Source organism: Galeopterus variegatus, unplaced genomic scaffold, assembly GCF_000696425.1.
Source record: "Galeopterus variegatus unplaced genomic scaffold, G_variegatus-3.0.2 Scaffold245, whole genome shotgun sequence".
NCBI lineage: Eukaryota > Metazoa > Chordata > Mammalia > Dermoptera > Cynocephalidae > Galeopterus > Galeopterus variegatus.
The window spans coordinates 319,818-342,581 of NW_007726356.1; the positions used below are offsets into that span (position 1 = coordinate 319,818).

A 22,764-nucleotide genomic window follows, 5' to 3' on the forward strand; every position below is an offset into this window, starting at 1 on the left:
AGGATATAAAATGCAATATTAAAAAAAATCCAAAAGAGGGTGAAAAGAAGGAAAAACATTAAAGAATAGATGGGACAAGTAGAAAACAAAGAAAACAAGATGGTGGACTTAAAAGCAGTCATTTCAGTAATTTCATTAAATGGTCTAATTGAAATTGTATATTTAAAATTTTAAAGACATGTAGATTTTCAGATTCAACACGGAGACACAGATATGTATGGTTTACAAGAGAGGCAATTAAATCTAAAGACGTAAGGATGATAAATACATACTATGCAAACAGTAATCGTAAGAAACCTGGAATTCCTGTATTAACATATAAAGTATATTTAAAGAGTATTAGCAGAGATAAAAAAGGACATTTCATAAGAGGTCTAATTGATCAAGAAGACATAACAATCCTAAATGTATATGCATCTGTGGTTGACAGAGTAAGAGCTCCCTAGAGATGTCTATGTCCCAATCCCTGGAACCTGAGAATATGTTACCTTACATAAGGAACTTTGCAGAGGTGATTAAGTTAAGGGTTTTGAGGTGGGGAGATTATTCTGGATTGTCAGGATGTGCCCAGTGTAATCACAAGGGTTCTTATCAGGGAAAGAGGGAGGTAGGAGGGTTCAGAGAATGAGATGTAACATTAGAAGGAGAGGTCAGAGTAAGAGCGAGAGATTTGAAGATTCTTCATTGTTGGCTTTGAAGGTGGAGGAAGGGGCCATGAGCTATAAGGACTACCAGGTGGCCTCTGGTGGCCAGAAAAGTCAAGGAAATGTATTCTCCCCTGGAGCCCAGAAGGAACTCAGGCTTTGTTTTAGCCCATTAAGGCCTATTTCAATTTTTGACTTCTAGGACTATAAGATAAATAATTTTGTGTTAATTTAAGCCATTAAGTTGATGGTACTTTGTTATAGCAACAATAGAAAGTAATCGAATCATATCAATTTTAAAATATGAAGCAAAAAAGTGAAGGAAAATGAGGGAGGAATATTTAAGTTCATATTATAGTTGGAAATTTCAAAATTTCTCACTAATTGATAGAGCAATAGGCATTAAGTCAGTAAGTATATAGAATACTTGAACAGCACCATTGACCAATTTGATCTAATCAACATTGATGAAACATCACACTTAACAATTCTAGAATTCTTAGTCCTTATAAGTGCAGGTGAAAAATTTACTCTGAACACTATTTTGGAGTTTATGAAACAAGCTGCACTAATTTAATAGAATTTGAATCATAGAGATTATATTCTTTATCCACAGTCTTCAACCGAACTAGAAATCAAAATAAAGATATCTGGAAAAATCTCCAAATATTTCAAATTTAACAGTACACTCTTTAAAAAAAAAAAAAAAAAAGGTTGAGAAACCACAAGGGACATTAGGAAATATTTTTAAATTGTAAAGAAAATACAACATATCTAAATTTGTGGGATACAGATAAAACAGGACCTAAAGAAAAATGTATAACTATAAAATTAATAACTTTATAAATATATGAGAACAACAGAAAAGTTTAAAATCAAAGACCTAAGCTTCATCATTAAGAAGTTAGAAGAGCAAATTAAACCCAAAGCAAGCCTAAGGAAGGACCTAATAAAGATACAAGGAGAAAAATCAGTTAAAAAAACCCAGTACAATGAAAAGCTGGTTTTTTGTAAAGTTTGATAAGATTGATAAGCATCTAACCGGAATGATAAAGAAAAAAGACTGAAGACATGAATTACCAATATCAGGAATGAAAGAGGAAATCATTATAGATCTTACAGCCATTAAAGGGATAAACTTGACAATTTAGATAAAATGGACAAATTCCTGGAAAGACTGAAAACTTCAAAGCTCATGTAACTAGAAGTAAATAATCTGAATAGCTCTCTCTCTCTCTTTTTTTAAGAATGTGAGTACATAGCTAAAACCCATCCTACCAAGAAAAGGCTAGGTTCAGGTGACTTTGCTGGTGAATTCTATCAAACATTTAAGAGTGACATAATGCAAATTTTACAGAAGCTCTTTTGGGAAACAAGACAAGGAGCACTTATCAGATCATGTTATAAGGCTGTCATAATCCTTATAACAAAATTTTTAAAAGAAAACTTGACTAATACCCCTTGTGAGTACAGGTGAAAAAAATCTTTATCAAAATAATAGAAAATCAAATTCAGCAGTACTTAAAAAGGATAATCTATCATGACCAAATGGACTTTTTCCCCCTTAGGAGTGCAGGTTTGATATTTGAATAACTAATCACTATTGTTCATCACACTAATAAAGGAGAAAGATAATCATCTCAATACATGTAGGAAAAACATTTTTTGACAAGATTGAATACCCAAGGATGACAAAACTCTTAGCAAACTAGGAATAGATCTTTCTAAACCCAGAAAAGGACATCCTGGAAAAAACTACAGCTAACATTTTATTTGATGGTAAAAATTGAAAGCCTTTTTCTTAAAATTGGGACCAAGGTGAGAATATCCACTTTCACCACTTTTACTCAACATTGTGCTAGATTCTTAACCAGTATAATAGCACAAGAAAAAGAAAGAAAAGCCATATAAACTGAATAGAATAATAAAACTATCTTTGTTTGCAAATAACATGATTGTGTGGAGAAAATCCTAAAGAATCTACAGAAAACTGCTAAAGATAATAAGCAATTTTACAATGTCACATGACACAAAATCAAATTTTAAAAAATCGTTTTTCCAAGAACAATTTGAAAATAGAAATTTAATCATACCATTTATAATACCATTTAAAAAACATGAAATACTTAGGGAAAAGGTAAGGAAATATGTGTAAGACCTACTGAAAACTAGAAAATATTGCTAAGAGAAATTAAAGAAAACCTAAATAAATGGCAAGAAATGACAAGTTAATGGATGAAAAGACTCAGGATTATAGAGATGTTAGTTCTCAAATTGATGTATAAATTCAACTCAATCCCATTGAAAATCCCAGTAGGTCTTTTTGAAGAAATAACAAGCCAACATTATAATACATTTGCAAAGGATTTCTTTTCAAGACCCAGAAATCATCTACTGTTGGAGAAGGAAAAAAGACTTGAACAAAATTAAATTTTCTCATGATAATATATGATTAACAAAACAAATAGGCAAACCTCAGGATGGGAGAAAATGTCCTTAATACATTATCTAACAAAGAACTCGTGTCTACTAAATATTAATAAGTCAGTAATAAAAGCTCAGTAAAACAAATGGGCAGATGATTTGATTAGGGACTTCACCAAGAAAGGCATGTGAATAACCAGCCAGCAAGCACCTGAAAAAATGTTCAACATCATTTATAATCTTGGAAAACCACAATGAGACACTACTGCCTATTAAAGTGGCTAAAATTAATAAGACTTGACACAAAATGTTGGCAAGTATGTGTACAAACTGGAACTCTTAGTCTATAGCAGATGGGAGTGCAAAATAGTGTGACCAATTTGAAAAATTTTCTGGCAGTTTCTCTAAAATGAAACATACCATCTAACCTATGAACTAGCAATCCCACTCCTAGATATTTACCCAAGAGGATTTTAAGACATAAGTTCACAAAAAAATTAATACATAAACATTCATGTCAACTTTATTCTTAGCAAATTAATTGACATCAACAGAAGGGTGGGTACTCCTATTGTGTTATACTTATACACTGAAATACTACTCAGCAACAAAAAAGAAGGAATTGCTGATATACAAAATAATATGGAGGAACCTCAGAAACATTATGGTGTGTGAAAGAAGTCAGAAACAAAGATGCTGTATGATTTCATGTATACGATAGAATATGCAAAACTGATCAGTGTTGAAAGAAATCAGTACAGTGAAGTATAGAGGGGAGATATTGTTGTGTGAGCAATCTTTCTGGGATGATGGAAATGTTTTATATTGTGATAGGAAGGTGATTACATAGATATATGAATTTATTAGAACTTATCAAGTTGTACACCTAGTATCTGTGTATTTCACCACATGTGAGTAGTACCTTGAAAAAATTTTAAGTAAAAAAAAAAAAATGGTAGTGGATTTAAACCTCTAAGGATTTTTCTCATGTTTTAATAGTTATGTGTGAAAGGCTTTGAAAGTTGAAGGATATATTATAAGGAATTAGTTTGTCTCACTTAAAGATTGCTATTTTTGGTATAAATTATGAATGGAGTAAAATGTACCAAAGAAAAAATATTATCTGTGAAAGTCCTACATTTGTATCAACATAAAAATGCGTTAACAAATGTGAACAAATGGGACTATTAATTTTTGTGGCAGAGGCCACAGAGATAGGTATTTAAGGCCATCAATCCTCAGAAATAAGAAATACCCATTGGACCCCAGGAAATTCCTGTTCTGCTCACTGTTCTGCTCACTGTTACACCAGGCTTACAAAGATCAGAGACAAGATGGGTGGGTAAGAAAAAAAGGTTTGGTGAGCTCTGAGATGATAACAGAGGTCCATGTTTGTTTCCAGCTACCACTTTATCAAGTCCCACACTCCATTACTAGGAAGGTCTGTGTCCTGAACCCTTAGTGCCTGATAGAAATCAGGAGTATATTTAAAATTGAAAGGAGTTGTGTTCTTATCTTTAAAAACAGTGAGAAGGAAGGGAGGCCTGTCCTAGCTGAAGAAGAACTCCAAGAATCTATAGAAAGAATTTTAGAAATTTTAAAGGACAAAAAAAGGTGAAGAGGTTGAGCTCTGGAAACTAATGAAAAAAAGGAAAGGAAAATAAGCCAACTTTCATCTTATGTGACAATATATAAAAATTGCTGACATGACATAATAAAACATTTTTAGAAAATAACATATCTTCTCTCATTCAGATTTTATATTTTTATGCACACACACACACATATAGCTTATTGAAAGTATAATAGACTCAGTGCTTGTTTTTTCTGTGTGTATTTTATTTTTATCAATGCTGTTTTCCCTTCTTTTCTTGACTCTTGCTTCCTCCTCACCCCCATTGTCTACCTCCCAGAACATCTTCTCTTATACTTAATATATATTAACAACTTAGTGTGTATCCTTTCATGTTTTTCTACATTTTCAAAGAAACTTATGTTTGTTGTTGGGGGAGTTTGTCATTGATTTACAAAAGTATAATCATGTAATACTCGTGTATACAACTCGTATGTTGCTTTTCTCACTCCATAGTATGTGTACTGATTGTGGATGTCCACAGCCAAGCCAGCTTTAATTCATTCTTTTCAATGACCAAAGAGGGCATATCATAATTACATGACCATTTTCCTAATGATATGCATTGGATTTCTCTGTCTTATTTTTCCATTTTTTGTTTTTGTCACTATGAAAAATGTGGCAGTAAACATTCTCACATGCTTACATAATGAAACTTTTATTTCTGCTTGTTAGTTTTCCATAGTCAGTTTGTTGGGTCAAAGGGCATATGTATTTTTATTGTTAATAAATAATGTCAAAGTACTTTCCAAAGGGGTTTTACATTTCACGTTTCTACCAGCAATATATATTTTCTCTGTATTCCTGTCAGCAAAATTTGTATGGCTCTTAATTTTTGCTAGTTCCTTGGGTATAAAATATCTCATTCTTATTTTAATGTTTTTTTTTTCATTATTACTAATAAATTTAAGCTTTTTAAAATGTCGGACATTTGGGGCCGGCGCGGTGGCGCACTGCTACAGTGCGCCGCTTGGAAGTGCGGTGGCGCTCCCGCTGAGGGTTCGGATACCACATGCAGACTGGTTCCCGCTCAGTGGCTGAGCGAGGTGCGGGCCCAACACCGAGGGTTGCGATCCTGTTGCCGGTCCTGGTCTGGTGCGGGCGCGACACTGAGGGTTGTGATCCGTTGCCGGACACGAAAAAAGACAAAAAGGAAAAAAAAAATGTCGGACATTTGAATTAGTTCTGTGAAATTCCTTTGTAAATTCTTTAAACATTTTTAATTCATTTTCTTATGAATTTTTAAGTGCTCATTGTGTGGTTTAGTAAGCCTATGCCTATCATGAAATAGTTTTTCCTGATCTATCTTTTGCCATTTAACTTTTTTGATCATATCTTTTGCCATTAATTAATTTTACGGTTTTATGAAGTTGTAGGTATAAATATTTCTTTTATAAGTTCTGAGTTCTAATTATGGTTTAAGAGGTCTCTCAACCTCTAATTATGTATGTAGTCACATGGGAAGAACAATTGAGAGCCAACTATGTATAAACCACTGTACAATCAAGATGTTTTACTTATGTGTTGATCATACCACATTAAGTTATGCTATCAGTTTTTTGTATCACAACTGACATTTAGAAAAAATAGAACAGAAAATATCAGACTGAATTACAGTGTAATGTTCTTAAAATATATTTATTAATTTAAATCTTTATTTCGTCCACATTGTTTAAGGTAGGGAACTCCCCTTCTACTGACCTTTGTTTATGTTCTTTTCTTGGCTATTTTCTGATATATAGACTGTTATATAAATTTTATATAATTTTATGAAGCCTTAAAGAAGTCCCATTGGCATTCTTCTAATTACAAATGCATTAAACTTATATATTTATCTTTGGTGAATTTATACTTTAATGATACTGTCTTCCTATTAAAAAACATTTTTTGGTTCAGATTGTCCTTTATGTTTCTTTAATACTATTTTATACTTTTTGTCTTATAGCTCCTCTCTGCCTTTATTGTAAAAATTATTCCTGAGTATGGCCGGTGCGCTCACTGGCTGAGTGCGGTGCGGGCGACACCTAGCCAAGGGTTGCGATTCCCTTACCGGTCACAAAAAAGACAAAAAAAAAAATTATTCCTGAGTGCTTAAAGTTTTTCTTGCTATTATGAATGGAAAATTTTTCCAGTTTCTATATTTAAGTGTCAGTTACTAAAATAGAGAACAGATATTAATGTATCCATATTTATCTTACTATGTATTTATTTTGTATCATTTTAATTTTAGAGTGTTTTGGATATATTAAAAGAGTTTTCATCTTTTCCTTCTCAATGTTTATGCCAGGTTTTAAATTTTATTATTTCATTTATTACAACTTTTGCCATTTGGTGATAATAATTATCATTGTAATAATAATTGCTGACACATGCATACTGCTTACTATGTGCTAGGTACTATTTTACTAGCTGTATATATATTAATTTTCAAAACAAGCATATGAGATAGGTACTGTCATTTAGTCTAGAGTATACATGATGAGCCCCAGATCACATAGCTAATATTCATTTTTGGTTTCTGGAAAAAGCCTATGTGATTTTTATGTAATTCCTTGTGTAATTTTTTCCATTCCTGTCTTAATAGCACTTTTTCTTTAGGAATGGTAATCTAGTAAATAATAAATAGTAAATAATTATATATATATATATATATATATGCATATATATGTATATATATATATAAAATGAATCTAGCAAATAGTTATATAATGTTTCCCTTTTAATTTGTTAATATAAGGATTATGTTGTGGATCTCCTGATATTGAACCATTCTTGCAATCCAAGAAAATACCCTCCTTGGTAATGATAAATTTTTCTTATAATACATTGCTGGATTCTTTTTTTTTTTTTTTTTTTTTTCCTTTTTTTCTTTTTTACTGACCGGCAACGGGATCGCAACCCTCGGTGTTGCGTCCGCACCGCGCTCAGCCAGTGAGCGGGAACCGGTCTCCACATGGGATCCGAACCCTCGGCGGGAGCGTCTCCATGCTCCAAAGCGGCGCACTCTCCAGTGCGCCACCGGGCTGGCCCTACATTGCTGGATTCTGTTTGCTTATGGATTATTTAAAATATTGCATTTTTTTTCAGTGATGAACTTGCTCTACAGTTTTCCTTTTTGATAGTCTTTCTATCTCTCTTTAAATTTTTAGTATTATAGTTATACTGGCTTCATAAATGAATATGGAGCTTCCTATTTTTTATCCTGTGGCCTAGAATGATTTTTTTATTAGTAGTTAAAGGTTAGATAAAGGTTGCTATGAACCTGTTCTGTGAGAAATTGCCTTGATGAAATGGTAGCTTCCAAGTTTACTACCAGGCACATCATCCCAGAGGGGTGACCCACAGAACAGAGGCCTCACAGATCAAATACATGTGCTTTTCAAAGCACATGATTTATTAAATCAACTTAATATATGCAATGAGAAGAAATGGAAGAGAGATGGTGTAAGTTAATGTACTTAGGATAGAATGCAAGTAGACAGAAGAATCAGAGTACTTGAGTCCTGGTTCATGCAACATTTATATGTCCTATCTCTTTCTCCGCCTCATTCACCTTTTCTGTTGATGTTATGAGTATCAGGGTTGAGGTTTGAGTCAGAGAATCCACAAATGGAAAATGTCCTGGACCAGTGAATTACACCAGATTTATTGGTAAGAAACAGCTGCAGGTATCCCCTGGTCCTAGCTGTAGCTAACCAATTAGCCTGCTGAATAGTTAAGGGTTTTTTATACATTTCTTGTGCAGGTAAAACCCACAGGGGCCAGAATGGGACGATACTGGGTATCACCAATGGATGGCCAATTTAAGTCTGATGTAGTTTTCATCTGGAGTGTCAAGAAAAGTGAAGGGTCTGAAATTTTACCCTACTTGCAAGCTAATGATTTACCTTGTCACAGTTTCATGGATGTTGGCAGAGGACATGAGACAAATGTCAGACACAAACACATGTTTTACAGTACAAGCAGAATAAGCATCATGTTAGTGTCTGTTCCTCTTGTACCTAAGTTTCATGAGGTGACATGGAGGGGTGCTGTGTACTCAACTGTATCACCCCCCAAATTCATATCCTGAAGCCCAAATCCCCACTGTGACTGCATTTGGAAATAGGGCCTTTAGGAGGTACTTAAGAGTAAGGTTACCTGACTTTGTCTCTCTCACTGACGCTCCACCATGTGAGGACACAGGGAGAACGTGGTCATCTGCAAGCCACGAAGAGAGCCCTCACCACGAACCAAATTGGCTGGCACCTTGATCTCAGACTTTCCAACCTCCAGAACTGTGAGAAATAAATTTCTGTTGTTTGTTTAAGCCACCCAGTCTGTGGTGTTTTGTTAGGGCAGCTTGAGCAGACTTATACAAGGGGCCCAGGTAGATGCTGTGTGCCTAGTGAGTTTACATCCCACTTGAGCAACTGCCATGTTAGAGAACCCACAATTTTTACAGTGGGCGGTAAGGTCTGGCCTTTGCCCTGAAGAGCATTATTATCTTTATTATAGTGGACAGTAAACAAATTTGCCCTTTGCTCCGAAGGCTAACACTGTCTGTCTCTTCCAAGGCCGTTCATTATACAAACATCCTTGAAAAGAGCATCTGGAACAAAAAGGCAATTATTGCCTCACTCTCAAGACATTCAGAAATATGAGAGACGCAATACAGCAGTAGTATGGTTAGATTACTGACTTGGTCTTTCAATCTCTATCTGTAACACTCTTATTTGTTTCATCATAGATTAAATGTATTCTGTCTTTAACAGGTCTTACAAATTCAAACTTTAGATTTACTGTACGTATTTAACACTAAATTTTTTCTGTCTCTCACAAGCTACTTTTTCTCATTACCTGTACGTAACATAGCCTATGATTTTTGCCTATATCTCATAATCTATTATCTTACAATGTATGTTTAATGTTTCTTTTGGGTTTCATCTTTCCAATTTGTTTTCTTGTGTTCTAAAGCAAAAGGTAATATTCTTAGATAGTATAGCAAATTCATATCACATAGATATTTAGAATTTTTATTATCCCCTTTATTCGGGGAGGTGAAGATGTCAGGAAATGTATTTCTTTTAGGTGCTAATAATTCATCACGGGGCAATGACTCTTCATAGAATTATTTTCCCAAAAGCTTTGTCTTAGTTTGGGCTGGTACAACAAAGTATCATAGACTGGGTGGCTTATAAACAACAGAAATTTATTCCTCATAGTTCTGGAGTCCAGAAATTCAACATCAGTGTGCCAGCATGGCAGGTTCTGGTGAGGGCCCTCTTCCAGGTCATAGACTGCTGACTTGTGATTGTATCCTATCCTCATCTGAGGGTAAGAGAGTGAGAAAGCATTTTGAGGTCTGTTTTATGAAAGCACTAATCCCATTCTGAGGCCTCTCTCCTCATGACCTAAGCACCTCCCAAAGGCCAAATCACCTCCTCATACTAGGATTTCAACATATTTTGGAGGAATATAAACATTAAGTCTATAAAAAAATCCACTTTTTTGTTCTTATAAGTTCCTTTTAAATGAGCTAAATAATAAATTCCCAGTTCCTCAGTACTTACGATGGGTCATTTTAATTACTCTCTCCAGGAACAACAAATTTTGCTAACCTCTCCCAAATGTCCTCACCAGGAACTGAGAAACAAAGTTTGCTATTCTAGTAAGTCTAGAGATCTCTCTTTTCTATTCAGTTTTGAAGCATATTATAGAAGCTAGGAGTAGGAGATGAGGAATTAGTTTTCAACTGAAATTGTTAATCTCATCATTTATTCATTGAGTACACATTTATTCAGTTCTATAATAAAACTCTGGGGTTACAAAAATAAGTAATATGTAGTATCTGCCTTCAATAAATTCATTGTCTAGTGAGGTAGACATTTACAAATAAATGAAATTTATACTAGGCTTGCGATAGCATAGACAGGGAATGGTTGAATCTGCTAGGGATTTCAGTGGTTTTACAAAACTATGGCTTGACCTTTAAGGATGAGAAGTTCACTGTGGAGGGAGTATTACATAGTGGCTTAGAACACAGTGTTAGAAGTCTTATACACTTGGCTGCACTATTTACTAGTTAAGTGATTTGACTGAGTCATCTAACCTCTCAAAGCCTATTCATTTACAAAATGGTGAAAATGACGCCTACTTCACAGTGCCATTTTGAAGATTATTTGAAATAAATAAAGCACTTAGCATAGATCCTAGCATATAATGAGCTCTAATTAAATCGTATTTGTTGTTGTTGCTGCTATTACTATCCACTACTACTTTAATACAGCCACTCCCACCATCTTTTCTACCAAGCACATTAAAAGAGGTTGCATTCCAGGTAGGAAGACTGACACATTGGGAGGCATTTAAGCACGAAACAGAATAGCATGACTGAAGGAGTATATGTTGTGTGACATGGTTAGAACAAGAGATATATGTATGAAAATGGTCAAAGATGATAAGAACTTGTTCTTTTTTATTTATTTTTTTCCTTTTTGTCTTTTTTACTGACCGGTAACGGGATCACAACCCTCAGTGTCGCGCCCGTACCGGGGACCGGCAACGGGATCGCAACCCTCGGTGTTGCGCCCGCACCGTGCTCAGCCAGTGAGCAGGAACCGGTCTCCACATGGGATCCGAACCCTCGGCGGGAGCGCTGCTGTGGAGAGTGCGCCACCGGGCCGGCCCGATAAGAACTTGTTCTAAAGTAGGTTTCAGCACATATGATGAAGAACAGAAGGATGTAAATATTTTTATGGAGATAGAATCTATTGAATTTGTTGATTGAGAGGAGTGACGTTGAGAGAAATGAGATGTAGGACTTAGGGTGACTAAAGTTTCTTTATGTTGTTTGTGGCTCATTTTACCAAAATAGTCTTTACAGCTCTTGAGGGGACAGTAATGAGTTCAGTAATGAGGTGTTGAATTTGAGAGTTTAGAGGACATTGTGGTGAAGTTATTTCAGAGGTAATTGAATGCAGGGGTCTGAAATGGACCTCTAATGTCCTATCACTACATCTTGCACCCCTGTGTGGTTTGGTAACAAAGCAGTGGCTACAGATGAAATCACTCAGTGTAAAGTAAGAAGGCTGAGAATTCAGCCACTCTACTAAACTCTAAAGGAAGTCCAGTTGGAAAACACTACAAAAAGAAACTGGTGTAGACATTTTTGAGAAATGTAAGGGAAGGGTGGGTATATTCAGGGACAAATTATGAATGTGCAGAAGTGGGAAAACTCTTGGTAGTTTGAAAAGACAGTCTATTTATAGGGTATCCACAATAAGTCTCAAGACAAATTACATAAATATTTAAATGGAGACTGCCTCTTGAATTTTCTTGTCTTATAGTGTGTTTGACTGTTTTTGACATCTGGGTAATGCTGTCCTTGGCAAGTATTCCCTCTTCTTTAATATTCTGAGGGAATTTGTATAGAATTGGTACTATTTCCTCCTTAAATGTTTGGTAGGATTTACCTCCTTAAATGTTTGGTAGAATTTACTCTGGCAAGTATTCCCTCCTCTTTAATATTCTGAGGAAATTTGTGTAGAATTGGTACTATTTCTTCCTTAAAAGTCTGAGCCTGGAGTTTACTTCATGTGAAGATTTAAATCCACAAATTCAATTTCTTTAATAGGTATAGTGCTATTCATTTTATCTGTTTCTTCTTGAGGGTAATTGATAGTTGTGTCTTTTAAAAGATCTGTCAATTGCATCAAAATTGTTCAATTTTGCTGTTTATAATGTTCCCTTATTATCAATTTAATGTCTATGAAATATGTTGTGATGTCTCCTTTCTCCTGATACTGCTAATTCCTGGTATCTTTCCTGATATCATTCCTGAGATTGGTTGTTTGTCTTCTCTCTTTTTACCTTATCATTCTAGTAGAGGTTTATCAATTTTATAGATTTTTTTTTTAAAAAGATGCATTTGTTGGTTTCATTGATTTTTTTCTCTATTGTTTATTGATTTTCTACTTCTTTGATTTTTATTATTTCCTTTTCTTCTGCTTACTTTGGGTATAATTTGTTCTTATTTTTTTTAGCTTTTTAAGATGGAAGTCAAAGTCATTGATATGAGACCTTTCTTCTTTCCCATTAATATAAGGATTTTAGTGCTATAAATTTCCCTCTAAGCACTGCTTTAGCTGTATTCCACAAATTTTTATGTTGTGTTTTCATTTTCATTCAATTCAAAATACTTCCTAATTTCCCTTTTTGTTTGTTTGACCTGTGGGTTATTTACAAGTGTACTATTTAGTTTTCAATTTGGGGAATTTTCCAGATATCTTTCTGTTATTTATTTTTTGTTTTATTTTTAATTGACAAATAATTGTATATATTTATGGCATATGATGTGAAGTTTTGAAACATGTATACATTGTGAAATGATCAAATCAGGCTAATGTGTACCCATCACCTCACATGCTTATCATTTCTTTGTGGTAAGACCATTTAAAATCTACTCTTTTAGCAATTTTGAAATATACAATAAATTATTATTAACCATAGTCATCATGCTGTAAAATTGATCTATTGTTATTGATTTTTTATTTAATTCTGTTGTACTCAGAGGATATACTTTATATGATTTGAATCTGTTAAATTTATTGCACCTTGGTTTTTGGCCCAAAATATGCTCAGTCTTTGTAAATGCATATTGTGCTGGTGTTGGATGGAGTGTTCTATAAATGCCAGTGAGGTCCTTTTGGTCCATGGTTCTGTTCAACTCATATATTCTTATTAATTTTCCGTATACTTGTTTTATCAATTAGGTAGTTATGGCCTCTTGATGAAATTGTCTGTTATCATTATGATTTCATAATGATATCCCTAGTAATATTTTTCATCCTAAAAATTACTTGGTCTAATTTGATGTCCTTTTTTAATAGTTCTGTCATCTGAGTCTTTCCAGGTGATTTTTGTTTACTTAACTTCTCTCCTCAGTATGGGTCATGCTTTCCTGCTTTTTTACAGGCCTGGTAATTTTGAATTGAATGCCTGTTGTGGTGACAGTGTATGGTGGATATTTTTATATTCTTGTTAATATCCTAATGCATTGTCTCAGGATACAGTTAAATTACTTGTAAATAGTTTGATTCATCTGGATCTTGCATTTAAGATTTGTTAAGCAGGACCAGAGCAGCATTTAGTCTAGAACTAATTTTTTCCCACTACTGTGGCAAAACCCTTCTCAGTACTCTACCCAGTGCTCCCTGAATTATGAGTTTTTACTCAGGCTGTGTGAACTCTGGGTATGGTTTCACTGTAATTTGGGGGGATGATTCTTTCACTGGCCTCAGGTTGTTTTCTTACCTGCATGGGTTGGTCACTTCTCAGGTGAAGATTGCAGATCTGTGGGGGTTTGTTACTTTGCAGCTCTCTTATCTGCTATAGTGCCCTGCAAACTTTATTCATCTTGATCTCTCTGTTCTTCAAGCTGTGTTTTCTGTGCTCCAGGAGATCATTATGCTCTCACTGGGTTACTCTTTCCTGGTCTAGGCCCTGCAAAGTATTTCTAGAAAGTACACTTGAGCAACAGTTGGTGTCACCACTTTGTTTCCTCTCAGGGATTACTGTCTTTTATTGATGTTAAATATTTTGAAAACATTTTTTTCCATACGTCATGTTCATTTTCAGTATTATTTATGTACAAGGATAAATCCAGTTCCTATTACTCCATCTTATCAGAAGTGGAAATACACTGATCCTTGAATTTGATTTTTTTAAAATGCTGTGTTGCAGTTTTCCATTTCACATTTCTACTACCCCTTTTTGTTTTCTATTATGTTCATGGTAATGTGTGCCCAGAATCTTAGATTGTAGGTAGTTTGTGAGGCTGAGCTGGCCCTCAATCCATCAGTCTTCTGTATTTCTGGGACTGTGCTAGGTACTGTGAATGGAAAGATGACTAAAGCTAATGATCTAGCCCTATAAGAACTCCAGTCAAGTGTGAACTCCTGTCTAGTGAGGGGTGTGCAGCTATGCAGAGTTATGCAGTGAAATCAGGTTAACCCCCCAAATCTTAAATCATATTAATAATGTTCTGTAAAATATATATCCTTTAAGAAAGATAGCTTTTTGGAAGATTATATCTGAAGCTGAATGTGACCACAGTGTTTAGTTTTGTGCTGTATAATGGAAGTGAATATGAACTTGTGCTATTTGTTAATTACCGACTCCATCTAATCAAGATGAGTACGTAATAGGAGGCAGAAAGCTGAAAAAATAAAGTACAGAAGTATTAACCCCTTATTAGGAAAAAAGTGTCCTGGGGATTTTAGGCTTCTAACATCAAGTTCTACGTAATTTTTTTCTTTCCACTTTGCTTTTTATGTTTCTTCCCTGGTGTATGTATTTTTTTCCTTTTTGTCTTTTTTTTTCGTGACCGGTAACGGGATCGCAACCCTCAGTGTCGCGCCCGTACCGCGACCGGCAATGGGATCGCAACCCTTGGTGTCGCGTCCGCACTGCGCTCAACCAGTGAGCGGACCAGTCTCTATATGGGATCCAAACCCTCGGTGGGAGCACCGCACTCTACCGAGTGCGCCACCGAGCCGGCCCTTCCCTGGTATATTTGAAGAACAAAAGCAAATTTCTTTAAGGTAAACAAAGATTTTCTCTTTAATTTGTCTAGATAGCTTAGGCATCAGAGAAACTTCCAATGGCTAAATCATATTGTATCTGCTACAAAGAGATAAGTAGGCTGATATTACTATAACTTGAAGATTTAGTTCATATATCTAGGGAGGTCTTTTGATGCCAGTCTGAGATTGAGATTGAGTTCATAAAGGAATAACTGGCATTGAGAAGAAAGATTATGTCCCTTGGTTGTTTTAAAAGTTATATGGTGTAAGATATTTCAATATATTTAAAATTAGTCAGTTTTTTTATTACTGCTGATTTCAGTTTAACTGTTAAGAAGTAGAAAGCTTGGATATATAGAATCAGTGTGTGGAATAATAGGCAACAATACTTTATAGCTTGAATTCAGTGACTTTAGCATGTTTCTTCCATGATTTTTTGAGAAGTGACTAGGAATATTTTCAATCTAAATGGAAAAATCATAAAGTATAATTTATATCACCATTTTTAAAATCATATTGTATGTGTAAGGAAGAACTAAATATTAATATTTTTAAAGAAAAAGAATTTGAATTGTTAGCATAAACATGCAAAAATGATTTTGAGTATGGAAAGTTAGGCAGAGCCAGAGCAGTTTTAAACCATTTTGGGAGAAAATAGCTAAATTAGAAAAATGTCTTTTTTTGCCTTTTTCTATCTTTGAGACCACAGATTAATACATAAATTATATGGATATGTATGCTTAACTTAATAAAATGTGAAAGTATTGGTTTAATGATTTTCTTCTGAAGGCATTATTTGAATTAGACAAAACCCTTTACTGGATTAAGGCAAAAAAAGCTTGTTAAAACTATATATCTTTAAATAGCATTTTTATTACTCCAAAATACTGAAATTTTATATTGAAATTTTGCTTTTGTACAGATACAAGGTGATTTCTGTATCTCCTATGCTAAAATAAGATGGTACCCCTTTACACCTTGTTCTTGATAAAATTGACATTGTGACTTTGTTTTTGTCATGTTTGTATTTTAAAAGTACCTTCAAACCCAAATATCTCTATTTTTATTCAGATACTTATCTAAGTTTATTCTTTTTCTCTGCAAATTTAACACTTAGCTCTTTATCTTATGTGCTGTTATGAAAATGAAATAAAGTATATTAATGTTTCTTAATGTTGTTCCTTAATATCCTTTTGTAATATTTTGGATTTTTGCCTTTCAAAAAAAATTGGATTGCAAATATAGTTTAAATTTACAAAACTGAATTAAAAATGAGTTGGAAGATAGATAAATACCTTCTTTGTTCTTCTCCTTCATTACTACTTTTGGCTTTTGACTCATTAAGATTTATATTAAATGCTAGTTCAATGAGAGATAGCTTTTATGATGTATCATTTAGAATGCAAATTACTTTTAAACTGAGGAATATGGAAAACAAAACAGAACCAAGTAAAGAGTGTGAATTATTTACAGGCCAAGGGCTTAAAGGTGTATCACTCCAGCACAAATATTAAATTATGAAATGGGAATTTCAGTTTGCCATAAATCTGTCTGCCATAGCAGCTTAAAATAAAATAGTTTTACCCATCTAAAGCAACATCAATTTGCTAGTCAGTGCTTCATGTATCAAAGAGTGTTCTGTGAAAATATCAATATCATTGGTTAATATAAATGAAATTAATTTTTAAAGCTGGGCTAAAGGTTGACATCTGAAAAATTGCATTACTTTGCGGAAGAGAAATTTCTGTCTTCTAGTGAAATTTCGGGTCATGAGGGCAAGTAATTTTCACAATCTTCAATGGGAGCAAGTGAAATATGAACTTCATTGTCACCTAGCCCCAAAGCGATAAGATAAAATGAGCTGATACATCATTTGCCGTGGTTTTATCATCTCCCTCTGTAATTGGAAGAGAAAACATAAGAGTGTGTGTGTTTGTACGCTCCCCTCTTGCCCCTCCCAGCCACCCCATCATCCACACCCAGGCCGAAGCCAGTTTAGCCCAATCGATACAAAGGTCACATAGCATTTTATTTATATATTTTTAATTTTTCATACTGACTAAAACTGCCAAGTAGAACATTAGAGTAATGAATATATTTAATTGGATTTGTCACCCACGAAAATGCTAAGGGTAATACTATACTACATCATAGTATAGTTCTTCCTTCTGCTTACTATTACTATGTGGATGATAAAAAAATGTAAAAACTCATAATTAATTTAAAGGGTAATTTTCTTTCTTATTTATGACTTTCATTTTCATTTTTATTCTGTTTTGTTTGAAGTGTGGGGACATTCTAAGTATTCTTGTATATGTATTTAATAACAAAATTACCATCTTAAAGTTTCCATCAGAGTCAGTAATATATGTTATTTTTAAATTCAAAAAAGACCTCTAAATTTTGCTTCAAGAATATATCTTTGATAACTTCAAACTAAAAGTCATATGGTTGGTGATGTAGCAAATCTTTAAACCAACTAAAATTCAACATTATTGGATTAAATTAAGGGTTTTGCTTTGATATCAAGTTTCAGAGAAACCTATATGGAGCAAAATACAAAAATTATGTTAATGATCGAGCAATACAACTTTAAAATACCTGATTAAAAGTACTTTGAAGTTATTTGCTTAAACTGCAATTATTGTAAATAGAACATATTTGCACATATATTTAGTGATAGGTTGATAAGAGTATTTTCAACATGTTTTTATTTTAAAGATATTTCAAATATTTACTGTTTTCCCCATATTAAAATATGCCTTGAGACTATATAGTTATTTTCCATGACACAGAGAATATTTTCTAGACTTTCCTAGCAGTGGTGTCATTACTTAATTGATGGCGTGGTTAGTTTATATTTTGTATACTAGTTTAAAACATTTTTCTTAATGTTAAATATACCTATATAGTTTGGAAATGGTTTTTTTTTTGTGAATTTTAAATGCTACTGTTGATATATATTATCTAATTTTTTCATGTTACCAAATTCTTCAGAAATCTATATGGAATTGCCTGAAAGAATGAAACTGCTCCAGAACTTAGAATTTGAGGTAGTATATATTATGCTAGTTTAAAGATTAAAAACAGTAACTTTAAAAATAGCTTTTATTGATTTTATATATGCAAACACCTATGTAAATATTTCTTATTTTTGAAGTAAAACATTTAATCACTTTTGAATATTTTTCCTCTCAAGAAGAATTTAAAACATTTTTAATACATTGAGGGTAGTTTTTGAAACAAAACCTCCTTTTTTTTCTTAAGTGAAGTAAATATGGCTTTAACTCTTTTAAATCTATTTAAAATAAAAAGCCTGGTATTTAATAAATAAGAATCATATAGTTGGGCAATAAATGCAAGTTTCTATTTTTGTTCTTTCATGAGGATGTGAAAACAAAAGTTTTATTTGGATAAACTGATGAGCTTTTACAAAATGAATGGGAAGAGGGAAAATATTTTTAAGCTAAGAAAAAATGCAACAAGGTGAAGAAATTTTCTTATGTGTTCATAGTGTACTATTTCTAGGGCAGAAGGAAGAAATGTGTGTATTATTTGGGAAAAATAATATATCCTTTTTCAGAAGTTACCATGTTTAGGTAAAAATTTTAAACAATGTATGTCTGGTTTTTTAAATGTAAAGAGAGTGTATATGCATATATATATAGAATATATATAAATTAAATACTGATTTTTTTCCCTCCTCTTTAACACTCTCACCTTAACATTTAAGTAACAAGCCAGCTTTGTTGAAACAAATTATAAAAAAAATTGAAAGTTGAATTCACTAACAATAATAATACTAAGAATAATAAACCAAGGTGGTAAACGCTCAAAGAGAGTGAAGCTTTCAAGCTATCCTAGACTTAGGGTTATAACTGCAGAGCAACCATAATGATATGGTTTCCATAGCAACTGATTCATTGGAGGGCTAGACCTCTGTCTAGGTTGCTGTCAGTGTATGTAGAGTTTCAGCGAACAGAAAGTCCCAAAGAAGGGCCTGCTTCTACCTAATCCAGTTTTAATTGAACTCTAGAGACTTTGAAGTGGAGCCTTGGACCAGGCATATACTATTCTACTAAGAAATGAACTTCTTGCTTAGCTAGGCCTCTGCTGCTTTTAAGTACCGACACCTTTTCCTAATGAATAGTCTAAAGAAATGTTGTGTTGTTATATCAATTTCAGCTAGCAATCCTTCAGTTAAGAGACTCTCGTTTCTATTTTAAACCCCAAGTATCTTGACCATACTGTAGAAATTCATTTGTTAATTTTTTTCTTTTACAAACTTAGGCTAGTTTTTTTGTACAAGGTTTTAATTTTAATTTTAATTTTTGATACCTTTCGTAATTTTAAACAATTTTCTGTCTCCCCTCCTGTTTTGCTTCTCTTAGGTTTAAAATACTACTAGACCTTCTTATATTTAATTTGGAAAACAAAGTATCACACATTCAGTATGATACCATTTTTACCAGGTTTGCAAACATAGAAAGCAGTGCTGGATGTTACGTATGGATTAATTTGTACTAATAGTATAAAAGCTTACATGGGGATAATAAACCTCAAAACAAGAATAGTGATTGGCTCTGACAAAGGAGGAAAGTGGGATCGGGAAGGTTTATGCATGGGAATTTCAGCACTATCTGTAATACTTTTATTGATTTTTTAAATATATGCAATAATATGGCAAAATTTTAGGATTTTGTAAGTTTGAGTAGTGGGTTTATGGGGCTTATGTTCTTTTCTGTACTTTTCAGTATTTTTGACATTTAGTAATGTCAGAATTTTAAAGGATTATGAACACTTACTGTATTTAATGTAGATCTTTGAATAACCATACTGCTTAATGGAATGGAGTACAAAATTAATTTTTTGGTTAATCAGAAAACTATTTCAATACATTAAAAATCTTATAACAATGTTTGGTGTACTTATTTCTGCTAACAAATGGAGTATTCTGGAATATCATTTAATCTTTAATTGCGTGACTGTAACTTTGCAATGACTGGCATCACCATTATGAGCAACAGGTCCTGTTGTACAAATAAGACCTACAGATATCAAAAGCAGAATTTTTAGACAAGTGTGTGATATTCTTAGCATATCACAAAGCTTAAAGGATCCATTATTGTTTGTTTTCCTTTTATTTTTCTCTTTTACCTTTAACCAAAGTGCAGGAAAGCAAATGTAGTTGACTGAATTTTCCAGTGAGATGGGTTCTAGTTTAACAAATATTTAAACCTTTTTTAGAAATGTGATAATATGATTTATAATGGATGAAGACTTTTGGATTAGAAAACCTAGGAGTAGGCCACACTCTGCTACTAACTAGTCAAGGGACTTATTATTAAGTTTTTAACGAGCCTGGGCTTTATTTTTCTTATGACTAGAATAGTCAATGTTGGACTATAAAGTCTTATCAGACATATACTGGATTCTCTAATATTTGATAAATCCAGGGTGGCAAACTCAAATACCAGTAGAAACTAGGCAGATAGTAGTAAATGAGTAAATGCTCATTGCACATTAGTAAATAGTGATGAGTGAAGTAGGAATGGTGCCAATATGGACGAGTGCATGCCTGTTGTTACCTTGTGGTATATAGATCCAGGTTTGCCGATACTTCAGTTTTTTCCGAGAAACCAGAAATCTCAATATATTCCAGTACTTGAAAATATGCATTTTCTCACGTATTTTCCAGTACTTGAAATTTTGTTAAAAGATCGTATGGACCAAACAATATGGATTTGGGTCATATATGGAGCTTTGTTGCCATGCATTGATTCATTTAGTCATTCAAAATGTATCTATTTTGTGTCATTTTTCTGGGCAATGGAAATAAAGTGTTGTCAAAGTCTTTGTGCTAATAGAACTTAGATTCTAGTGTTCTAGTGCTGAAGACGCATTACACAAGCAAGTAAATACTACAATTTCAGGAGGTGGTAAGTGTTAGGAAGAAAATCTGATGAGTTTGGGATGGGATAAGGTGGTAATATAGAGGGAGGTGGGGATTAGATCTTGTGGCTTTTCTGAGGAGGTGACAGAAGAGCAGAAGTCTAAATGTGAGAATGAGTCAACAGTGTGGAGATGTGGGAGAACATTCCAGGCAGTGGGGAAAACAAGTGGAACACAAGGCCCTGAGGAAGAATGAGCTGAGCTCATCAGAGTTCCAGATATAAGGCCTTATATACATCGATAGAGTAAGAGTTTACTACACATGTAATGGGAAGTCACTGGATGGTTTTAAAAACAGGAGTGAAGTGATCTAATTTATATATATATATTTTAAAAAGTTTGTTTCCTCTGGTCTTAGTAGACTCTAGGAGTAGGAATAGAAGGAAGGAGACCAAATGGGAGGCCACTGCAGATGCTAGAGGCTTGGACCAGCTGGTGCATCTCTGGTCATGTGCAAGGAAGAGATACAGGAAACTTCTTTTAAAAAATTCTTTAGAATAATACTAGTATTTTTGTCATCTTTTTTCCTTGTTCATTTCTCTTGATCTTACTTATACAGGTATTGGTTGTACTCGTATGAGTTAGTAGGATTTCTCTATCACCAATTTTAAAACTGAAAGCATGACTAGTTATTTGTCCTTTGAACTTTTTATTTTGTTTTTCCAAAAACACTGTGCCTTAAAATTGTAACCCTTCTTTCAATTTCTAGATTCTGTGGTGACAGAAATAGAATCATTTCTGTAGAAAAATTGAAATAATACTTAGTAAACTAAATAAGGGTGGTTTCTTCTTTTCATAGAAACTACATTTTGCATTGAAGAATGGAGATTTGTTAGCAATTAGGATGTGGATAGTGGAAATGAGTAGAGGAAAGAATAGTTTGTGTAGGATAAGTTCTTACTACTCATTATTTTCCTTCTCTGCTCATCCATTTTTATCCCTACAATGCAATATTAATAGTCAAATGATATTTTATTTGTATTTTTTAATGGCAGTTACTTTTGGGAGACATATCTTAATTTTAAAACTTCATTTGCTTTCATACATTTTCATCAGGTTTTGATAGCAAATGCATCTCATTTTCTTTATTAATATTATGTATATTAATGGTATGGAAAAATGCTGAATCTGGTTTTCTTTTAATACTTTCATGATCAAGCTTTTGAAATGAACTTTATGAAAAAAACAAAACTTGAATAACAAAGTGGCTTAAGACTAAAGACAGGATTACTTTGAGTTGGCAAAGCATTTTAAGCAACTGTGTCTGTCACATGGGATGACAAGCATTGTAACAAGTTACTCTGACAGCCACCTACTCCATAGAGAGATTATGCTTAGTTCATTTGCAGGTTTGTGTTTAGCCTTGACTGACAAAATGATACTTAACCTCTTATACTGTCAGTCTTTGTGCTTTCTCACTGAGTGACTGTTATCTGAACAGTAGCTGTAAAAGTGTCATTTTTTTAGTTATGAACTTATACTTGTATATATACTTTAAAGTTATGTGAAAAGTACTACTGGGAAAATTATAATCATATTATGTGAA

General features: G+C 33.4%; 1 protein-coding gene across 1 annotated transcript in view; it reads left to right on the forward strand.

The window, feature by feature from the left end:
• The window catches only part of LRBA (LPS-responsive vesicle trafficking, beach and anchor containing), a gene marked incomplete at its 5' end in the record, with an annotated part of 547,723 nt that overhangs the window by 313,943 nt on the left and 211,016 nt on the right, over nucleotides 1–22,764 (forward strand). The gene's annotated exons all lie outside the window — the stretch shown is intronic.